The sequence below is a fragment of the Odocoileus virginianus genome, chromosome 17 (assembly GCF_023699985.2).
Source record: "Odocoileus virginianus isolate 20LAN1187 ecotype Illinois chromosome 17, Ovbor_1.2, whole genome shotgun sequence".
NCBI lineage: Eukaryota > Metazoa > Chordata > Mammalia > Artiodactyla > Cervidae > Odocoileus > Odocoileus virginianus.
In genome coordinates this window covers 25,043,788-25,065,112 of record NC_069690.1, presented here as the reverse complement: position 1 = coordinate 25,065,112, position 21,325 = coordinate 25,043,788, and the positions used below count along the sequence as shown (strand labels likewise).

General features: G+C 44.2%; 1 protein-coding gene, 1 long non-coding RNA gene and 1 other non-coding gene across 8 annotated transcripts in view; 1 reads left to right on the top strand and 2 right to left on the bottom strand.

Annotated features, from left to right (window-relative positions):
• Positions 1–10,620: 10,620 nt before the first annotated feature.
• Positions 10,621–10,692, bottom strand: TRNAC-GCA (transfer RNA cysteine (anticodon GCA)). The gene has a single exon. It is a non-coding gene; the product is annotated as a tRNA-Cys (tRNA).
• A 3,601-nt stretch (positions 10,693–14,293) lies between these two features.
• On the bottom strand, positions 14,294–15,779 carry LOC139039062 (uncharacterized). The gene is made up of 2 exons (XR_011492213.1): positions 15,508–15,779; positions 14,294–15,240 (listed from the first exon to the last, which is right to left on the bottom strand). It is a non-coding gene; the product is annotated as an uncharacterized lncRNA (long non-coding RNA).
• A 41-nt stretch (positions 15,780–15,820) lies between these two features.
• The window catches only part of ZFP3 (ZFP3 zinc finger protein), a 95,127-nt gene continuing 89,622 nt past the window's right edge, over positions 15,821–21,325 (top strand). For 3 of the 6 annotated variants that reach the window (XR_011492205.1, XR_011492208.1, XR_011492206.1), the window contains exon 1: positions 15,821–16,056. The gene's annotated coding sequence lies outside the window, so the exon portion shown is untranslated. The remainder of the gene's footprint in view (positions 16,057–21,325) is intronic. The other 3 variants (XR_011492204.1, XR_011492207.1, XM_020912962.2) reach the window with 1 other exon arrangement.

Sequence of the window (21,325 nt, the reverse complement as noted above, 5' to 3'; positions counted from 1 at the left end):
GCATGTGGAACTTCCTGACCAGGGATAGAACTTTTTGCCACTTGCAGTTGAAAATGCAGTCTTAACCTCCAGACCACCAGGGGAGCCCGTCTCCTTGCTAATTTTAATCTGCATCCTTTCACTTTAATGAACCTGCTTCCTGAGTTTGGTGAGTCCTGCTAGCAAATCATCGAATCTGAGAGTGGTCTTGAGGACTCCAATGTAGATATTCTTGCTGGAGTACCCAGGAAAAGCAGGACAGGATGCAGATTGTTTTGGATCCAAGGCAGTTCGAAGGACTTCTATTTAAGAAATTAAAAAAAATCTCAGCCACAGAACTTTATTTTTAAATCAATTATAAGTACCCAAAGATAGAAGTTCAAAAGCAAATAAAAAAGAGCACAAACAGCTATAGTTGTCTATATATTGCTAACACCAAATGTCAAGCAAAGGATATCTCTAGACTAGAGACACGGTTAAGCGCCTTGTTTACTGTTGGGCCTCATTTGTTGTTGTGGGAGGAACCCATCTGTGATTTTCCCATTTAATGGGCCACTGGTCTTTACTATCAAAGCATTCCTTTTCCCAGAGGAAAAGACTACTACTAAATATGTAAGTGGGCTTCCCAGGTGTTGCAGTGATAAAGAATCTGCCCACCAATGCAGAACTGGGTGCAATCCCTGGGTCGGGAAGATCCCCTGGAGGAGGAAATGGCAACCCACTCCAGTATTCTTGCCTGGAGAATCCCATGGACAGAGGAGCCTGGCGGGCTACAGTCCATGGGGTCGCAGAGAGTCAGACATGATTGAGCACACATGCTCGTGAAACACATAATTATGATGTATTATCTCACATCTTACTACCACCCCAGAAAGTTCAGTAAATATAAAAGTAAACTACTTGTTGGAAAAGTGTCTGTCCATGGTGACTCAATATTGAATGATTAATACCTTAAACTTCACCTCTACTTGTCAACTTTCTCATCTCAGAAACCAGTGACCTTGATGACACCCCACTGGTTACTAGTTTGGTGAGTAATTCAGAGTTAGTGGGAGAGCCCAGCTTGTTTCAACAGCAGGAGCTTTGTAGGTCTTTAATCCTCCCACTCCGGACTTTCCCTCTTCTCAGACTGCACTGAAAGAAGACTCCAATTAGCAACATTTTTAATGTATTATTGTTGACATTTCCCTCTTCTCCTTATGATGCTCCTCAGCCTTATAAGTTTGAGAGTTGTCTTTACATCTCTGTCACCATCTTCTCTACTTCTCTTTCTTTTTTTGGTTGTATCAGGTCTTAGTTGCACCACGCAGGATCTTTAGTTTCTGCATGTGGGATCTAGTTCCTTGACCAGGGATCGAACCCGGGGACCTCTGCATTGGGAGCACAGAGTCTTAGCCACTGGAGCACCAGGGAAGTCTCTTATCTTCCATTTTCTTTATCCAAATATTTTTAAAATACAAAAGTTAATCTTTAAAAACAAAGCCAGAGGGACATCCTTGGTGGTTCAGTGGTTAAGACTCTGTGCTTCCAATGCAAGAGGCAAGAGGCACAGGTTTGGTCCCTTGTCAGGAACTGAGATCCCACATGCTGTGTGGTGTGGCCAAAAAAGAAAATGAAAAACAAAGCCAGGGCTCTTATGTGAAATGTCAGTTGGATGATGTTTGGCTGTGAGAACTAAAGACCCAAAATAACAATGGCTTACTCATTATTTATTATTCTCACATAAAAGTCCAGAGGTAGGCAATTCAGGGCTCCTAAAGAGCCCTCACAGTCTTCTGGGATTATCTCTAGGGTGAAACTCCTGCCTTTAGGTATAAGGTGGAATGGCTGGCATCGAAACCGTGTTGTAGGCAGAGAATGGAGGAAGATGCCTGCCATCTGTCTCTTAAGGGAATTTCCTACAACCTTCCCTTTCCATTCATGTTCTACAGGTCAGGGCTTAGCTATGCGTCCACACCAGCTCAAAGTGAACTGGGAATTGTACTCTTCTTTTTTTTTTTTTCGGCCGTACCACACGGCATATGGGATCTTAGTTCCCTGACCAGGGATCAAACCCGTGCCCTCTGTATTGGAAAGCAGATTCTTAACTGGTGGACCACCAGAGAAATCTCAGAGGGCTGGGTGATATTGGGTCACTCATCTCCACCACAGTTGTCACGGATGTTCATCACATTTTCCTCTTTTCTTTTCTCCACCAGAGCTGTTGTTTCACTGCCGTATTTGCCTATAGAAACAGCTTGTCCTACTTTGGGATGCTGGTTATGATATTATTTTTATATTAAGTAATATACAAACAGTATGCATGTTTCAACATGTCCCTTGGTAATTAAGAAGAATCCAGATGATTGGAATGGTCTGTATGTTGAATTTTATGAGTTTATTGAAATGGGAACCCCTGACTTAAGACACTGCCACTGTCAAAGTGGCAGCTGTGTCAGATTGACAAGGGCTCTGAGATTTCACTTTTTCATTCCTTCTCATCTGCTTTCCCACACAAGGCTGGACTCTGGTTTGTAGGCTTGTGGCGCCACCTGACGCCCACTGAGGACGCTGCCTCTTCATCCCCAAGCTGGGAGAGGATGCTTTAACACGAACGTAAACACATCTCCTGCTGCAGTGCCTTTTGAGATTTCCCCACCTACTGTGATTATACTTTGAAAATTCTCACACAAGCACTCTTTCCTTCTACCCCTTTCTTTCAACTCTTGCCTGTGTATGTGTGTACTGAGTCATGTCTGACTCCATGGACTGTGTAACCCACCAGGCTCCTCTGTTCATGGAATTTTGCAGGCAAGAATGCTGGAGTGGGTTGTCATCTCCTACTCCAGGGGATTTTCCCAATCCAGCAATTAAACCCACGTCTCTTATGTCTCATGTATTGGCAGGCGGATTCTTTACCACCGCACCATCTCTCCTCCCCTTGTTTGCACCAGCCGTTGCTGAAGAGTTAACTGCCATTGTACACATTCTAGAGCCTGGTATATGCTGAGAGCTTTTTGTGCGTCATCTCACAGCTCTCACAAGAATCCTATGTATTTACTAATTTATCCCATTTGGAACATTCCTGACGGTCCAGTGGTTAAGAATCCTCCTTGCAATGCAAGAGATGTGGATTTAATCCCTGGTCAGGGGACTAAGATCCCATATGCTGCAAAGCAACTAAGCCCATGCATCACAACTACTGAGCCTGTGCATCACAACTAATATCATCCCATTTTACAGCTGAGAACACTGAGGTACAAAGCTGAAGTCATTTTCCTAGGTATGCAGAGCTACTAAGTGGAAGACTGTAGGGCTGTCTGTAAGCCTATGCTTTACCAGTGGTTCTCAACGCTGGAAAGCACCTGTAGTTTTTTATTTTTTAAAACTTTTTTAGAAAACACTTTTAAATGTATCATTATGTTATGGGAAAAATACATTTTGGTGGTTATTAGAAAAACTTGGGCTGCCCTGGTAGTTCAGCTGGTAAAGAATCTGCCTGCAGTGCAGGAGACCCGAGTAAGATCCCTGGGTTGGGAAGGTCCCCTGGGGGAGGGCATGGCAACCCACTCCAGTATTCTTGCCTGGAGAATTCCCATGGACAGAGGAGCCTGGCGAGCTACAGCCCATGGGGTAGCAAAGAGTTGGACATGACTGAGTGACTAAGCATAGCACGGCACAAGAAAACTTACCCAATGGTCATAACAATGTTCCAGGGGTAAATAAATATATTTCTGGTTTCAATAGCTAATCTAAAAATAAAATTTAGGAGCACTTTCTGCATGTAGGTTAAGGATGCCTATATACTTGTGTGTCTTGGCATATGTTCACTGAATCATTCATTCTCTCGAGTGTGAATTTTAGCATCCAGGCTGGTTATGTTACTTGGATACTGAATTTAAATTGAAAGCCTTGTTCCTCATGATTAAGGTGACTTTTATATATATTATTTATTTAAAAAATTTACATATTTGGCTGCTCTTAGTCTTTGTTGCTGTGCACGGGTTTTCTCTAGCTGCAGTGAATGGAGGCTACTCTTCTTTGCAGTGCGTGGGTTTCTCATTGTGGTGGCTTTTCTTGTTGCAGAGAACAGGCTGTAGGCACATGGGCTTCAATAATTGCAGCACTTGGGCTCATTAATTGTGGCTCACAGGCATAGTTGTTCCAAGGCATGTGGGATCTTCCCGGATCAGGAATCAAACCCATGTCCCCTGCATTGGCAGGTGGATTCTTAACCACTGGACCACCAGGGACGACCTAAAGTGACTTTTATATTTAGTGATGCCCTAAGACATCAGAATCACCTGGGAATTAAAATACAGATAGCTCTGCCTCCATCCTGGACCTTTTCAAAAGCACCGTCTCCCAAGGTGGGCCTGGTAATCTGAAATCTGCCTTCTGCTCACTAAGGGAAGTGCCTTATAATAGTGTGGTATTACTGGATGCATTTTATGAGATGTTGAATAATTTGAAAGCATGTGATAAAAATTCATTTAATATGCAATAAGTGAAAAAAGCAAATCCCCTCCATTTAAAACAAAATCTCAAGAATTGCAATTTGAAAACTCACGAAGGAAGTTGGACACTGTTCACCCTAATGAACTGGTAAACAAATGACTGAGTCCTTTGTGAGCATCATGAGAACTTGGCAGTTTTGATTTGCTTCCTGCCTTCTGTGGTTATGTTGTGGATTATTTTTAAATGTACAGCACAGCCTAGAGGAACCTAAAGAGGCATGACAACTAAAAGTAATGTGGTGTTCTGGATGGGATCTTGGCATGGGAAAAAGCACTAGATAAACACTAGGGAAATCTGAATAAGATACTGGACATTAGTTAATAACGGTAGCAGTTGGCTCCTTAATGTAACAATGTACCATTCTCAGGTAAGAAGTTAATATGGGAAACAATGTGGGATAGATGAGACTCTCTACTACCTCTGCAATTTTTCTATAAATCTAAAACTGTTCTAAAGTTAAAAACTTATTTCAAATAAGTAAAACAAAGAATTACAAACATGGCAAAAATGTACTGTTATCATTTAAATGTTTTTATGTTCTATAACCTCATATTTGCATTTTTGTGTAATGGTGTTAATGTTGGGCTTCCCCTGTGGCTCAGCGGTAAAGAATCTGCCTGCCATGCTGGAGACATAAGAGGCATGGGTTCCATCCTGGGGTTGGGAAGACCCCCTGGAGGAGGCATGGCAACCCACTCCAGTGTTCTTGCCTGGAGAATCCCATGGACAGAGGAGCCTGCCGTGCTACAGTCCATAGGGTCACAAAGAGTTGGACATAACTGCAGCGACTAGGCACACAAGCGTGCACGCTAATGTTAGCATTGAAAAATGAAAGCAAGATGTAATAAAACTCCATAGAAAAGTTTTAACAGACACTATGCCACTTGATCCTATACCTTTAGGAAAGAGAACCTTGTGAAATCACATAGACAACAAACATAGCCTTTGAGCAAAACATATTCATTGATTGTAGGTTTATGAGTCATGTGATGATACCAGCTCACCTTATCTTTCTTCCTTTGCGGGAAATTACCTTAAATTATGTAATGTCTCCAGAAACTCATTCCTTGCCTAAAACCGTCAGCTTTGTAATGGTGGTGGTTTTCTCATTAGGCATGATGAGGGCAGTCGTGCCCATTTTCATAGAGCCAAGACGTTAAGTCACTTATTAAAGTTTCAGAATATATGGAATTTAGAAAGATGGTAACGATAACCCTATATGCAAAAAAAGAAAAAGAGACTCAGATGTATAGAACAGACTTGTGGACTCTGTGGGAGAAGGCGAGGGTGGGATGTTTCAAGAGAACAGCATCGAAACATGTATATCTAGGGTGAAACAGATCACCAGCCCAGGTTGGATGCATGAGACAAGTGCTCAGGCCTGGTGCACTGGGAAGACCCAGAGGGATGGGGTGGAGAGGGAGGTGGGAGGGGGGACCGGGATGGGGAACACATGTAAATCCATGGCTAATTCACTTCAATGTATGACAAAAACCACTGCAATGCTGTAAAGTAATTAGCCTCCAACTAATAAAAATAAATGGAAACAAAAAAGAATATTAAAAAAAATAAAAAATATAAATATTAAGCCAAAAAAAAAAAAGTCTCAGAAATAATAAATGGTAGAGCCAGGACCAGAAGCTGGGTCTCATGGTGTTTAAGCTAATAGTCTTTTCACCTCTCTGCAACAACAGGGGCTGGGCCCTAACCCTTTACAAGGGATGATGGCCCTTCTTCCTCTTTCCTGTCAGAAGGCCACTTTCACTCAGGTATCTACACCTGCCTGGAGCACCTGAATTCCAGAGAAGTCATCTGGGTCTCAGATCTAGGTGGCTCCCCAGTTTTCTAACCAGGGATTCTTAAAAAAAAAATTTTTTTTTTTTAAATTATTTTTTGGCCACACCACACGGCATACAGGATCTTCACTCACCAGCCAGGGATTGAACCCATGTCCCCTGCAGTGGAAGCACAATCTTAACCACTGGTCCCTTACCAGGGATTCTCAACATGAGAGCACATTGGAATCCCCTGGGGAGCTTCACTGATGTTTCTGTCTTACCTCCAGAAATTCTGAAATATTTGGTCTACAAAGCAGCCTGGGATTTTTTTTTTTTTTTTTGCCCTAAAATTATGACATGTTGTTGTTTAACGTTGCTACCAAAGTACAGATCTGCCTGTTAAACCTGCTTCTGTGGAGGTCATGGAGTTCTCCGTGGATGTCATTTCTGCTGATCATCTATCCCAGAAGTTAGAACACCTCCCCCTTAGAAGCAGATGCCTGGCTTTAGGCAAAGCTCTTTGGGTCTCCTCCCCACAAGACAGATGTTCTACATCTCAGGATATAAAGCAGAATTCATTCTCATATATTTTTAGAGTAGAAGGCTAGTCCCACAAGCTGAGGGCTGAAATAAACCTAGTCATACCTGAACATTGTGTGCTGTTAAGTGTGTTGTTCCAGAGGGCAAAACAGTCCTTTGGTCTCTGAGGGAGCTGCAATGTCCACTGTCTTGCATAGTTTAACACTTGGACCTTGTCAAAGGAAAGGAGTCCCCTGATTCTGACAAGGTCTAATGTAATTATTTATGTCCCTCTCCATGAATCCCAGTATCCTCCAGGTTCAGCCCCATTCTCTTCTTACCCAACAACCTACATCTTAGTATATGTGCTGCTGAAGCAAGCACAACAACCTACATCTTAAACAGTTGTTTTGTTGCTGTGCCGTTGCTAAGTTGTATCCAACCCTTTGCAACCCCATGGACTGCAGCATGCCAAGCTCCTCTGTCCTCCACTATCTCCCAGAGTTTGCTCAAATTCATGTCCACTGAGTTTGTATTGCTATCTAACCATCTCATCCTCTACCACCTACTTCTCTTCTTTCCCAGCATCAGGGTCTTTTCCAGTGAGTCAACTCTTCTCATCGGGTAGCCAAAGTATTGGAGCTTCAGCTTCAGCATCAGTCCTTCCAGTGAATAACCAGGGTTGATTTCCTTTAGGACTGACTTGTTTGATCTCCATGCAGTCCGAGGGACACTCAAGAGTCTTCTCCAGTACCACAATTTGAAAGCATCAGTTCTTTGGTGCTCAGTCTTTTTATGGTCTAACTCTCACATCCATACATGATTACTGGAAAAACTGTAGCTTTGACTATATAGATATCTCATATTAAGCAGCATAGGATGATGGGAGGTGTGACCTTTTTTCCCAATTAAAGGTGTTTGTCCATCTCCTCCAGGGATGCTGCTTGTATCTTTGGGCTCTGGAGAGTTTAAACCCTTGACCACTAGTGCTGGAAACAGTCCCAGATTCTTCCAACATCTTGGCACCAAAGATACTCCCTGGATCATCGTGTCCTCCCTTGGGTCTAGCATAGTAGGCCAAATTACATACTCAGTCTTATTAAGGAAAGGTCTAATTTGGTCTTCTAGAAGGTATAGTTTTATAAGATTGATTGCTGCTTATCCAGGGGTGGCCTTATTCAAAAATAAAGAACAAATTAACCAGGCTTGATGGTTGATCCCTCTGGTTGCTATATTTTGGTTCACTGACACTCCAATGTTATATGGAACTTGTGGACTGTAGGGTCAGCTAAGGTTCCTTATCCACCCTGTGAAAAAGTTACCAATCCCATGATAACTGTTGATCTAATGGGATAGAAGGGCTTCCCAGATGACTCGGTGGTAAAGAATCACCCTGCCAAGCAGGAGACATGGGTTCCATCCCTGGGTCATGAAGATTCCCCTGGAGAATGAATTGGCAACCCACGCCAGTATTCTCGCCTGGAAAATCCCATAGACAGAGGAGGCTGGAGGTCTACAGTCCAAGAGGTAGCAAAAGAGCCAGACACGACTTAGTGACTAAACAACAACAATGTGATAGAAGGAGCTTTGTGGCGCCAACTGGCTACATTTGCTGTTTTAACCAGCTTTACCCTATGTCCCAAATCCCTGCCATTATTCTTCTGGGTTAACATACTGTTCCTTAAGGCCACTGTTAAAATTCAGCTTAATTACAGAAGGTTTTTCCAGGTAAGAATTTCTTAGTCAACATGTACAGACAATCTGTGATTAGCGCAGTGCTCTGGGCACAGTCCCTGAGGGCAGGTTGGGTTCTTATCACTAGGTGGGGAGATGAAAAATATTCTTACAACAGAATACAAGATACCAAAGGTGACATTAGCCCAAATGCCAAAGGTCACTGGAGAACAGTGAAGGAGTGGTTGGAATGAGAGGAGAGCAGGCATGGAAGGCTTTGTGGATGTGATTTTTTGGAACCAGGGCTTGAAGTATGGAAGCCAGGTGGTAACCCAAATACACTAATCATGCAGGATTTTATTCCAGTAGATGGGAGACACTTTATGTACATGTGAACCAAATGTGGATTTTCGGGATGTTAGATTTGAAACTTCCTCTCTGGAACTGATTGTTGGTCAAAATAGTGCCAAAACTGGCCTAGACAAAACAGAGCCCCACTAAAGGATGGATGGGTGGTTTAGTCACCAAATCATGTTCGACTCTTCTGACCCTATGGACTGTAGCCTGCCAGGCTCCTCTTTCCATGAGATTTTCCAGGCCAGAGCACTGGAGCGAGTGCCATTTTTTTCTCCAAGGAATCTTCTTGACCCAGGGATCAAACCTGGTTCTCCTGCATTGCAGGTAGATTCTTTACAGACTGAGCCAGATGGAGGTAGGTATGTATTCAGTGAGACTCTAGGAAGGAAGTCAGGTTGAAATGAGGAGAGCCTGGGGAGGAGTCTGAAGATGTGGGTGCTAATCTGGTTTCCCCTCTTCTGACCTGAGTAAACCTGGAGCAACCACTGAATCCTTTGAGCCACCTTCGCCTATGAAGGTCTTTTCTGCAGCTGCTGGAGACAGCCAAAGCTTCCAGAGACTCTGATCATGGCTAGTATATATGAGAGGGCTTTGGAAGTTATGTTCAATATTTGTAAGGTTTGGATTTGTTGTTATTGTTCCTTTGCCTCAAAGCCTGTATTTTGCCTACCTGAATAACATCTCTTTATCATGATTTCGTATATGGCATGAATGTAGTGGAGTTGAGGATCATGTGAATGACTGACTCACTGCTGCAGGGGTAGAGAGAGTTTGAACAAGGAGGAAGATGACAAACCCAAGATAAATCTAGAGAGAGAACGTGTGGGTGTTGGCAGCAGAACTAAGCATCAAGAGACAAAGGGACACTTTTGCTCTAGGGACCCCAAAGGGTCATCACAACTATGGATTTCAGTGGCATTGGACCCACAGACAGCATTGTGGGTAGGGGTGTGGCATAAGAGAAAAACAAGTACAAAGAACAATAAACAGTGTGGGCGATGGCAAAGGGATCCCATTAACCTGAGAGGTTGCATCACAGAGAGAGGATCTTGTTGAAGCACTGAATAGTGCATCCAGGGTGTTTTAAAAAATCGAAGTATAGTTGGTTTACCATGATGTGCTAGTTTCAGATATATAGTAAAATGATAAGTTATATAGATAGATTGGATGCATCCTTTTTCAAAATTCTTTTCCATCATTGGTTATTGCAAGATACTGTATATAGTTCACTGTGCTTTATGGAAGGTCCTTGTTTTTCTAAATTAGCTATTTATCCTTTTTGGCTGTTCTGGGTCTTTGTTGCTGTGACAGTTTTTCTCTAGTTTTGGAGAGGAGGCACTACTCTCTACTTGTGGTGCGAGGCTTCTCATTGCAGTGGTTTCTCTTGTTGTGGAGCTCAGGCTCTAGACAGTGTGGGCTTCAGTAGCGACAGTTCCTGGGCTCTAGAGCAGAGGCTCAATGTTTGTGATGCAAGGGTTTAGCTATTCCACGGCATGTGGGATCATCCCAGACCAGGGATCAAACCCATGTCTCCTGCATTGGCAGGTGGATTCTTTATCATTGAGCCACCAGGGAAGCCCTGCTTATCTATTTTATATATAGAACTGTGTATCTGTTAATCCTAAATTCCATTATCCCTTCCCCCTTTGGTAACCATAAGTTTATTTTCTATGTGAAAGTGAAAGAAAGAAAGTGAAATTGCTCAGTCGTTTCTGACTCTCTGTGACCCCATGGACTGTAGCCTACCAGGCTCCATCCATGGGATTTTCCAGGCAAGAGTACTGGAGTGGGTTGCCATTTCCTTCTCCAGGGGATCTTCCCAACCCGGGGATTGAACCCAGGTCTCCTGCATTGCAGGCAGACGCTTTACCATCTAAGCCACCAGGGAAGCCCTATTTTCTATGTATGTGAGTCTATTTCTATTTTGTAAATAAGTTCATTTATATCATTTTTTTAGATTCCACATATAACTGACATCATATATTTGTCTTTGACTTATTTCACTTAGTATGATAATCTCTAGGTCCATCCATGTTGTTGCAAATGGCAGTATTTCATTCTTTTTTATGACTTAGTCATATCCCATTGTCTCCATATGTACCACATCTTGTTTGTTCATTCATCTCTTGATGGACATTTAGGTTGCTTCCATGTTTTGGCTATTGTAAATAGTGTTGTTATGAATGTTGGGGTGCATGTATCTTTTTGAATTCAAGTTTTCATCTTTCCCAAATATCATCCATGATTTTTAGGGGCTGTATCTTGAGCTGGAAAAACAGCATCATGAAGATAAAGTGAGGAGTCACTGTGGCCTCCTACAGGTTCTCTAGTCACATTGGGAACTAACATGTCCCTGTGATGGTGGGAGACACTTGGACTTGGACACAACACTCCTCCCATGTTGTTTTCTCAAAATAGAGCCTCAGAAATATTCATGTAAGACTGCCTTGGTCTGGACGGCAAATGATTTCCACTCACATGGGAATTCAGATTATACTTAGCAGCAGTTTCTCGAAATATTTTGATGAGGGGCTCAGTGGCCAGAGACACTGGCGGTGCTGTCTTAGCCCTGGTGGTATGTGGGCTCTGTTTTTTGGCTGTTCTGGGTCTTTGTTGTGGTCCACAGGCTTTCTCTGGTTGAGGAGCACAGGCTCTTGAGCATATGGGCTCACACTCCTCAGGTGGGCTCATTATTTTGCTGACCTTGTGCAGACTCCAGAGCCCTGGCGAGGAGCCTCATGCCCTGGGGTACAGTTTTCTTCTGCTTTGTCCTCTGATCACTTGCTCCCTTGTACATTCTGCTTTTGTCTATTTCCAATTAATTTCCTGCCACCACCTCCAGCTCTCCATCCTCAAAGCCCAGCACTGACCCCTCTGCCAGAGCAGGCTTCTCTTCTCTACCTGGCACTGAACCATGGCCCAGTCACTGGAGAGTGAGATTTCCAGGTGTTGCCGCATTTTATCCCATATTGTAGGGCTTCCCAGGTGGCGCTAGTGGTAAAGAATCCACCTGCCAATGCAGGAGGCGTAGGAGATGAGTGTTCGATCCCTGAGTGGGGAAGATCCCCTGGAGAAGGAAATGGCAACCCACTCCAGTATTCATGCCTGAAAAATCCCATGGATGGAGGAGTCTGGTGGGGTACGGTCCATGGTGCTGCAAAGAGTCAGACATGACTGAGCACACACACACACATATCCCACGTGAAAGGGGCCATGGTTTCACCTGAGAGGGAGAGAGACATGGACCTTACAGGACCTTGAAGGCACCTCTTCGGTTTAGAACTTGTTCAGGAAGGATCTGCTGTTTTGGCACAATGTTAACATGACCTCAGACGTTAAGATGTTAACATGGTTCAGACGGTAAAGCTTCTGCCGCAATGCGGGAGACCCGGGTTCGATCCCTGGGTCGGGAAGATCCCCTGGAGAAGGATATGGCATCCCACTCCAGTACTCTTGCCTAGAAAATTTCATGGATAGAGGAGCCTGGTGGGCTACAGTCTATGGGGTTGCAAAGAGTTGACATGACTGAGCAACTTCACTTTCTTTCTTTAACATGACCTTGCTGGATCAGGCTCAGAACTGGTTGCTCTGGGCTCCCTGGGGTAATTGTTAACCCTAGAAAAGGAGATTGCCGTTGTGTTTTACTCCCTTGCATCTTCATAGCTGAAGGTGTGAGGGGAACACTGAAGACTTAATTGAGCCTTGACTCACCTTCAGCCGGTTGCTGTGGTGTTTGGAGTTGAGATATGAGTATTTCAGGTCAGTCGCTTTCTACTGAACATGGGCGGAGCATGGCTGGCGGCTCTTCTGGACGTGTAACCCAGTGCTGGCTCTCAAGGAGCACTCTGTGTGTGGGAAAAGGTGTGTTCGTAGGATATGGTTAAGTCACATAAGGCAGGATGCATTCGTGTTGTGCTGAGTAAGACTCTGGTGTGTTGAATGTACTGTGAGGTTGGTGCAGTTGAAAGGAAGGCAGGATCAAGGAGAGAGGTGACGGTGATAAAAAGAATGAATGTGGGGAGTTGAAAGAGAAGAACTGTTTACAGGAAGAGAAAGCTACCAAGCCAGTGTCCCTGTGTTAGGTCAGGCCCTGGCCTAGGATTATTCGCTGGGAGAAAAGGGTTTTGAAAGATATGAAGGTTTTTAAGGTGGGTGATTTTTGGTCATTTCTTCAAGAATCCTTACAAAGACTTACATTTAAATCTCAGGGGACACTGAGTGCTGTTATGAACAGTTTGGTAGTAGCTTGGAATGTTGTCCATAGAGGATAGAAAATATAATCATGATCGGCACTAGGTCCAAATCAGAGTTGTAAGCTGCTCTGAGAAGTGGCATGGTTTTGAAGTCTAAGAGGAGAGTAGCCAGTACTGGTAGCCCTCCTCCCCACATCTCCCACAGAGGAAAGAGAAGGGAGAAGGGTGAGCAAGAGCCGAATGCCTTTTATTTTCCATGTTCCTGTCTCTGTGTGAATTCAAGAGGCGGCTGACATTCCTGGCTGCCATTTTTTTTCAAGAGGAGCAACACTGCTCATACTTACATATAAGAAGCAATTCCATGGAAGTCCTGAAACTGTTAGGAGACTGTGTTTCACAGTCTCCTGTTTCACAGCCCCTACCCAGTCATACACATCTCATACGCCCAGTCAGGAGAACGGCTATTTGTGGACCATATGCCTTGGCTTCTTCCCTTGGTAGGTCCCTGTTGCTCCAGATGGCTTCTAAATTGGCTAGTGTGGTGAAGCAGGTGGTAGGCAGGGGAGTAGCTAGGAGCATACAACTTATCCTTTTCCTGTTTAACCCACATACTGGGGCTGATCAAATGAAACACTGTTAATGTCTGGCTTGCAAAGTAATGCTCAAAATTCTCCAAGCCAGGCTTCAACAATATGTGAACTGTGAAATTCCAGATGTTCAAGCTGGATTTAGAAAAGGCAGCAGAACCAGAGATCAAATTACCAACATCCATTGGATCATCAAAAAAGCAAGAGAATTCCAGAAAAATGTCAACTTCTACTTTATTGACTATGCCAAAGTCTTTGACTGTGTAGATCACAACAAACTGTGGAAAATTCTTGAAGAGATGGGAATATCAGACCACCTGACATGCCTCCTGAGAAATCTGTATGCAGGTCAAGAAGCACAGTTAGAACTGGTCATAGAACAACAGACTGGTTCCAAATTGGGAAAGGAGTACGTCAAGGCTATATAGTGTCATCCTGCTTACTTGACTTATATGCAGAGTGTATGATGCGAAATGCCCAGCTGGATGAAGGACAAGCTGGAATCAAGATTGCTGGGAGAAATATCAATAACTTTAGATACAGAGATGACATCACTCTCATGGCAGAAAGCAAAGAAGAACTAAAGAGCCTCTTGATGAAAGTGAAAGAGGACAGTGAAAAAGTTGGCTTAAAGCTCAACATTCAGAAAACTAAAATCATGGTATCTGGTCCCATCACTTCATGGCAAATAGATGGGGAAACAATGGAAACAGTGAAAGACTTTATTTTCTTGGACTCCAAAATCACTGCAGATGGTGACTGCAGCCATGAAATTAAAAGACACTTGCTCCTTGGAAGAAAAGCTATGACCAACCTAGACAGCATATTAGAAAGCAGAGACATTACTTTGCCTACAAAGGTCCATCTAGTCAAAGCTATGGTTTTTCCAGTAGTCATGTATGGATGTGAGAGTTGGACTATAAAGAAAGCTGAGCTCCAAAGAATTGATGCTTTTGAACTGTGGTGTTGGAGAAGACTCTTGAGAGTCCCTTAGACTGCAAGGAGATCCAACCAGACCATCCTAAAGGAAATCATTCCTGAATATTCATTGGAATGGCTGATGCTGAAGCTGAAACTCCAATACTTTGGCCACCTGATGCGAAGAACTGACTCATTTGAAAAGACGCTGATGCTGGGAATGATTGAAGGCTGGAAGGAGAAGGGGATGACAGAGGATGAGATGGTTGGATGGCATCACCGACTCAATGGACATGAGCTTGAGTAAGCTCCGGAAGTTGCTGATGGACGGGGAAGCCTGGCATGCTGCAGTCCATGAGGTTGCAAAGAGTCAGACAAGACTGAGTGACTGAACTGAACGTCTGGAGCAGTGACACCCAAGTTTTAGAGTGCATCAGAACTCCTGAAGGGCTGGTTAAAACACAGATTGTTGAGCTCTAACCTCAGTTTCTGATTCAGGAGATCTGTGGGTGGGGTCTGAGAGTTTGCATTTCTAACCATCATTCCAGTTGCTGCAGATTCAGACACCACACTTTTGAAAGATTTTTTTTTTTGGCTGTGCTGGGTCTTCCACTGCTGCATGGGCTTTTCTCTAGTTGTGGCGATGGGGCTACTCTCCAGCTGCTGTACCCCGGCTTCTCATTGTGGTAGCTTCTCTTGTTGCAGAGCAGAGGCTCTAGGGCGCGCGGGCTTCGACAGCTGTGGCGGAGAAAGTAACAAGTACACAGGTGCTGAGTTGAGAACTATCAAGCTATTCAAGAGATAAGGAGGTTATGGTAGAATGCCGTTCCCACTGCCTGAACCACCGTCCCCTTCATTCTTAACCCCAGTAATTCCCGCTCAACCTTCAAATTTCAGCCTAAACATCACTCCCTCCAGTAAGCCCTCCTTGACTTCAAGAGTGGGTCCTCCTTTGCCCCCAGCAGATGACCGGCTTGTTCCTGGGCTGTAGGGGTCTGTGTTTACCAGATTCGTGGAGTCAGCGAAGGGAGTGACGGGATAAGGGATGCAGATGGGGACGTTAAGGACACAGTCTCTGCCCGGGGAGAAAATGAAGCCAACTTTCAATTTCTTGAGTCCAGATCAATGCTTGGGGAGCGACATCAGCGTGCAGAGCGGCTGGTCCCAGGGCGGAAGTGCATCCCTGGAGCCGTTCTAGGAAACTCGGAGGACCCAGCTTGTCGGTGATCCTCGGGCAGAAGTGGGCATTGCCAGGCGCAAATGGCCACTTCAGGGAGCTGGTGTAGAAGGCAGCGGCGAGGTGGGGCTCGTGTGCGGGCGAGAACCGGGGCAAAGCAAGGCTGGAAAAGGTGAGGAGTCGCCCGCCAGCCGGCCACCTGTTCCTCCCGGGAGTGCGGCGCGTGCTGATTGGCTGGAGTGCTGCCTGGGTACCGGAAGTGGCCGATGCCCGTCGCCCGTGAAACCAAGACAACAGCTGCGGGTTCTGAGAGAGCGGGCGGGCGGAGAAGCTTGGGGAGCCCGACCGGCGCGAGTGTGGTGCGGTAGCTGCCTGAGGTGAGACCTCATCCCGTCCCGGCGGGGGGCGGAGGGCGCTGGGGTCCCGAACCCCTGGCCTGAGAGCCCGGCGGAAACTCGACGTTTAGGCCCCTACCAGACCCAGATTCGATGTATGACCTTGGACGTTATGGTCCCCCAAGCCCACACCGGGTCCCCACCTGCACAAACCCTGGACGCGGCCAGGGCCCGTCTTCGCCCTGGTTCTCTGCCTGTCTGTCGCCAGACGAGAGCAGCAGGGACACCCCCTTCCTCAGTCCTAACGTGGGGACCGATGGGAGCTGTGGTTTCCTTAGATATTCCATCCCCAAGTAAACTGCGGGGACGAAATGGCGGGCATTGTCAAAAACTCCAGGCCTCCTGGCAGCTTGTGCCCAGGACCGGCAGACGGGATATTCGCTTGGAAGGGTTATTTGTGGAAAGGAGGTGGGTTTGAGTGCAGAGTTAATAGAGCCTTGCTGATTGTGGGAACAGGGAGACAGCAGAGGAAAAGAAGATAACAGTGCTTTAAAGGAGCTTCTTTTTACAGGTAGTTACTGACATCAGCAATGTGTCAGACCCCCCCGATCTAGGCTCTTGAGATACAGAAATGAATGAAATGCCCAGTTCTTCCTCCTGGCTACCACAGATTCCTGGTGTAGACAAGACATGTACACAGATTCCTTGTGTATTTACCAGGTACCCGAAATATGTTAGGCACTGGGAATGTCAAGATGAATAGAAGATCCTTGCTTATGGTCTAAAGAAGAAAACAGATGACTTAGCCTATCCCTGGATATTCTGACTCTAAGAGATCTGAGGTGAGACCTGGAAGTTAGTATTTTCAGAGGTTTTTCTAGTTGACTTTTCTGCATCTAACCTAATCCCAGACCAAGAATCATTATTTAAGGATTGTTTATTAAACAAACACACAAAAACCTTCCTGCTATGATTGCAAGCCCACTGAACAATTTTTTGAGTTTTATGCAGCTTCTCATGTAGGCAGTATGGTCCTTTAAAAGTTTCATTTCTCGTGGTTAATAAGTTGGTGGATATTTGGTTTATGCATCATTATTTTGTGAATGAGGATTTCTGAGTGCATTAAAAGAAATACAGATCTGCAGAGTTGAAAACTCTGTTCTGAACTTTGGAGACCCAGCAGACGCTTGTCAGCCCCCAAACTGAGGACTAAGGGTGCTCAGCCTACTTCTGAGATGGCACGTCCATCTTCTCTCTCTCCAGAAAAAAACTCATTTTAAATTTAGAAAAGTGAAGAATTGAGAAACATAGGAAATTATGTTTGGAAATTTGAATTTGTGCTATGAGTAGTGGAGTGTTTCCATATGAGGACAAGGTCTAATGTGTGTCTGTGCCTCTAGGAAAATCAGTCAAAAGGAGGATGGCTTTGGGACTTCCGCAGTGGTTCAGTGATTAAGACTCCGAACTTCCACTACAGGGTCCATGGGTTCCAGTTCTGGTTGGAAACTGAGATCCTACATGCCTCCACGTGTGGCCAAAAGAAAAAAAAAAAAAAAGGAAGGATGGTTTTATTTATACATGAGAAGGTGTCTATAAAACAAAACAATATTTAACAAATGGCATTAGTATTGTGGCACTGGTGGAATGCAAAGTAAAAATAATCAGAGGGGGCAAAATTTAATTGGGGAAGACTTTCTGGATTAGAATTTTGAACCAGGTGTTGAAGTTGGGGATAGATATACATGCCTGACTTCTATGTCTTGTGTCTTGTTTCTCTGTGAACACATGCTTTTCCATATGGTGTGAGACAGATGTGAGTTTTATGAATGCTGATTTTGTAAGGAGCTAGATGATAAAAAGAAGTAACTATAGGAGAGACGGTGGTGAAAAGGAAAGGCCAGAGAGGGGTCAGCAGTAGACAGGGACTGAAATACCAGCTTGTGGAACTTGTTCTTGGATGAGCATTAGAGAGAAATTTATTTAAGACAGTGCTTCCTAACTCAAATAGTACCATGGTTGAAGAAGAGAGCTAAATTCTCTATGATGAATTCTTACAGTTATATAGGTACACATTATCTATAATTTTCAAAAACTTCAATGGAAAGGGGAAATCCAGGTTTTGAGTGTCTGCTTTTTTTCCATGGGAAAATTAGAGAAGGCACTGGGTGGGGGAAAGTTGAAGAAGATTCCAGTTCATTTTCAGGGGTAGCAGAAAGAGCTTCCAAGACTTTAGGATTCCAGTAGGAGATCAGGTTCCTTCCAGGAGTCGGGGGGGCGGGGGGAGCTCACCAGGGCTGCACTCCTGAGTGACTCGGGAGGCTTCGGGGTATGATCCCGTGGATAACTGGAGGCTGGGCAGAGGAAAAGGGCAGTACAAAGGGCACCCCCAAAATCCCCCCTTTCCCCTTCCCCAGTCTCTCCTGCCTCTGAGAATCTTCATTTCTTCACTAATCTCATCTTTTCTTCCCTCTTAAGCTTTCTCTCTATTGGCACCATCCTTTCTAATATTCAACTCTCTCCCATTGGAGAAAATCCTTCTTTGATTTTCTTTGGCCTTTTGCACTAGTGCCCATTTTGGTCCTCTCCTTTCATTTAAATTTTCTGAAAGAAGCAGCAAATTTACTAATCAGTCCACTGCCTCCTGGTTTCTGCTGCTGTCATTCCACTGACTCTGTTCGCACGTGTCACCTGTAACTACTCGGCAGGCGTTTCCCAGTTCTTATCCTCCTGGATCTCTCAGCTGCCTGTGATGCTTTGTTGTTCTCTCTGCCATGGCCTTGGTGACCTCTCTGCCTCTGTATTCTGGTACTTCTACTTCATTAACCCTTCTTTCTCTTCCTGGAGGGCTTATATTCCTCTCACTACCCCTTTATCACTAGGGTCCTAACAGGAAACAGGTACTTTGCTCAAATTAGGATAATTTGAGTAGGGTTTATTTGCAAAGAAGTTAGTTGTAAAAGGTGTGGGTGTGGGAAGGGTGTTGAGGAACCTGGGACTGGCAGTAGCAGTCACCAGCCCTAGACCAGGAGAGATAAGAGGTAGGAGAGGTTCTGGAACCCACATGAGACAGTTGGGTAGGACAGACTCCTTGAGACGAGTAATGAGCTTCAGTTGAAGGGCACCAGGAGCTCAAGGAGACCTCATAGGAAGGAACCAGGAGGATAAATACTCCGACCTCACTCTCCTCCCTCCTTTCAGCCTCCTGTTGGGGCTCCCCATTGGTAAAACACAACTGGAAGCCAGAGGGCCTGTTGGTGAGTGCTGTGTAGGTTAGCCTTGTGAGGCAGAGAGCAGGGTGGAGAAAAGTTGAAGGATCTGGAGTGAACATGGAATTTAACTGGAGTACTCTTGAATGTTGGCTTTGGCTTTCTAGGTCTCTGTCTTCAGTATCTGCTAGTTCTCACATTGTATTCATTACTGCCTATGCTGAGTACTGTCAAGTCTGTATCTCTTGTCTTGACTGCTGTAAGCTTTAGACCAATATATTTTGGCTGATTCTTTGATACTTCTGTATGGATGTGTTGAAACTCATCTTGTCCAAAACAGAGCTCACTTGTCATCTTCCCTCCTAAACTAGCTATTCCTCAATATTCCCAACCTTAGTGGTACCACTATCCATCTTATTATACCTACCTCATGCCTGTATTCAATTGTACCCCAAGTCTTAGAGGATTTGTTTTCTCAAACATTTCTCTAGTCTGTTTCCTCTTCATTCACACTACTACTATTACCCTTGCCAAATCTCTGGAGCCATTGTACCTGTTAGTAGCAAGTTTGACTTCATAAATAAAAAAAACCATAATGACTTAAGCAAGGAAAAACCTCATTTCTCTCTTAGATAAAAGAAATCCAGAGACAGGCATTCCAGGGCTGGTCTGGCAGCTTTACAGAGTCACCAGGGACCCAGGGTCCTTCCTGCTCTGGTCCAGGGTGTGCTGGTGAACGCATGGTCTGAGGTGGCACTCCAGCTGTCACCTAATGCCCCAGGCACAGCCCCAAGGAGGGTGAATAAATGTATCCTTACCTTTAAGTAGATATCCCAGAAGTCCCTTGTGCTTTCATTTGTGTACTGTCTTGTTGGCCAGAAGTTGGTGATGTCACCAAATCTAGCTGCAAAGAAGGCTAGAGAATACATTTCCTTAGGTAGCCTTGTTGCTACAAGAGTAAATTCATTATTCTGTTGTTGATGAGGTGAGGAAGAGGGAAGATTGGGATAGACAACTAAAAATCCTTGCCATAGCGTTTTAGAAGTCTTTTTAAAAATACAGGCTTATAGATTTATAAAAGTGCTAAGAAAATTACATAAAGGGACCAACTATAATACTCATAAATAAAACAACATTGCAAACATATATATAATAACAACCAGTTAGAAAATAAAAGAAAAACTCACTAAAAGACATACAGAGATGTGATAGATATAAAAGCATCAGGGTAAGTTTGGAAATTTTACAAAATTATACTAAAATTCATTTGGAAAATAGAGTAGACAGGAAGTTTTTGTAAAAGAAGACAGAGAACTTTCTCTAACATATTAAAACTTTTTAAGCTACAGTAGGTTGAACAGTTTGGTATTAGAGAAGGAATAGACAGATCAGGAGAACTGAAAGGAGTCTGGAGATTGACCCAGATACATATATGGAATTTTAGACTGTGGTATAGGAGGCATTTCAAATTAGTAGGGAAAATTAGGTATTGATACAGTTTAGTAACCATCTGGAGAAAATTAAGCTAGAACCTTACTTCATCCAAATATAAGGGAGTCAAGCGTGGTTCCTTCTGTGCCCATTGTAGCTAAGTCATGTTAACCTTCTGAGTGGGTGACCCCTACAACATAAACAATCCCCTGTTCTGTAGAGCTGGTGAGCACCACAGCACTGGGCTAAAGATAGCTCTTCTTGCTACTCATTTCTGGTTACTTCCTCTATAAACTCCAGAGTCATATTAGTCACTTTTGTCCCTTCTTCCAACTTTCTCCACATGTTATCTGTTAATATGGCCACAATTTTCCTTAAATGTTTTTCTTACCAACCTCAGGTTCTGTCTCAACTCACTGTTAATATTAGGGAACTTTTATCAGCATCTTCTTACCATCCATTTCCTGTCTCTAGCCTTAAATCTCTTCCTCTGGTCATTCCTCTCACTCTCTTCAGTCAGCGTCTGCTATTTGTGTAGCATGTCCACTATAATCCTGAATCTTTTTCTTCTCTTCCATAGCATCCTATAATCTCACCAGATACAGAAAGTGCTGTCAGAACCCTGTCGAGCTCCCTACTTCCTAGCATGGGCTTCATTTAGCTCTGATACAGCC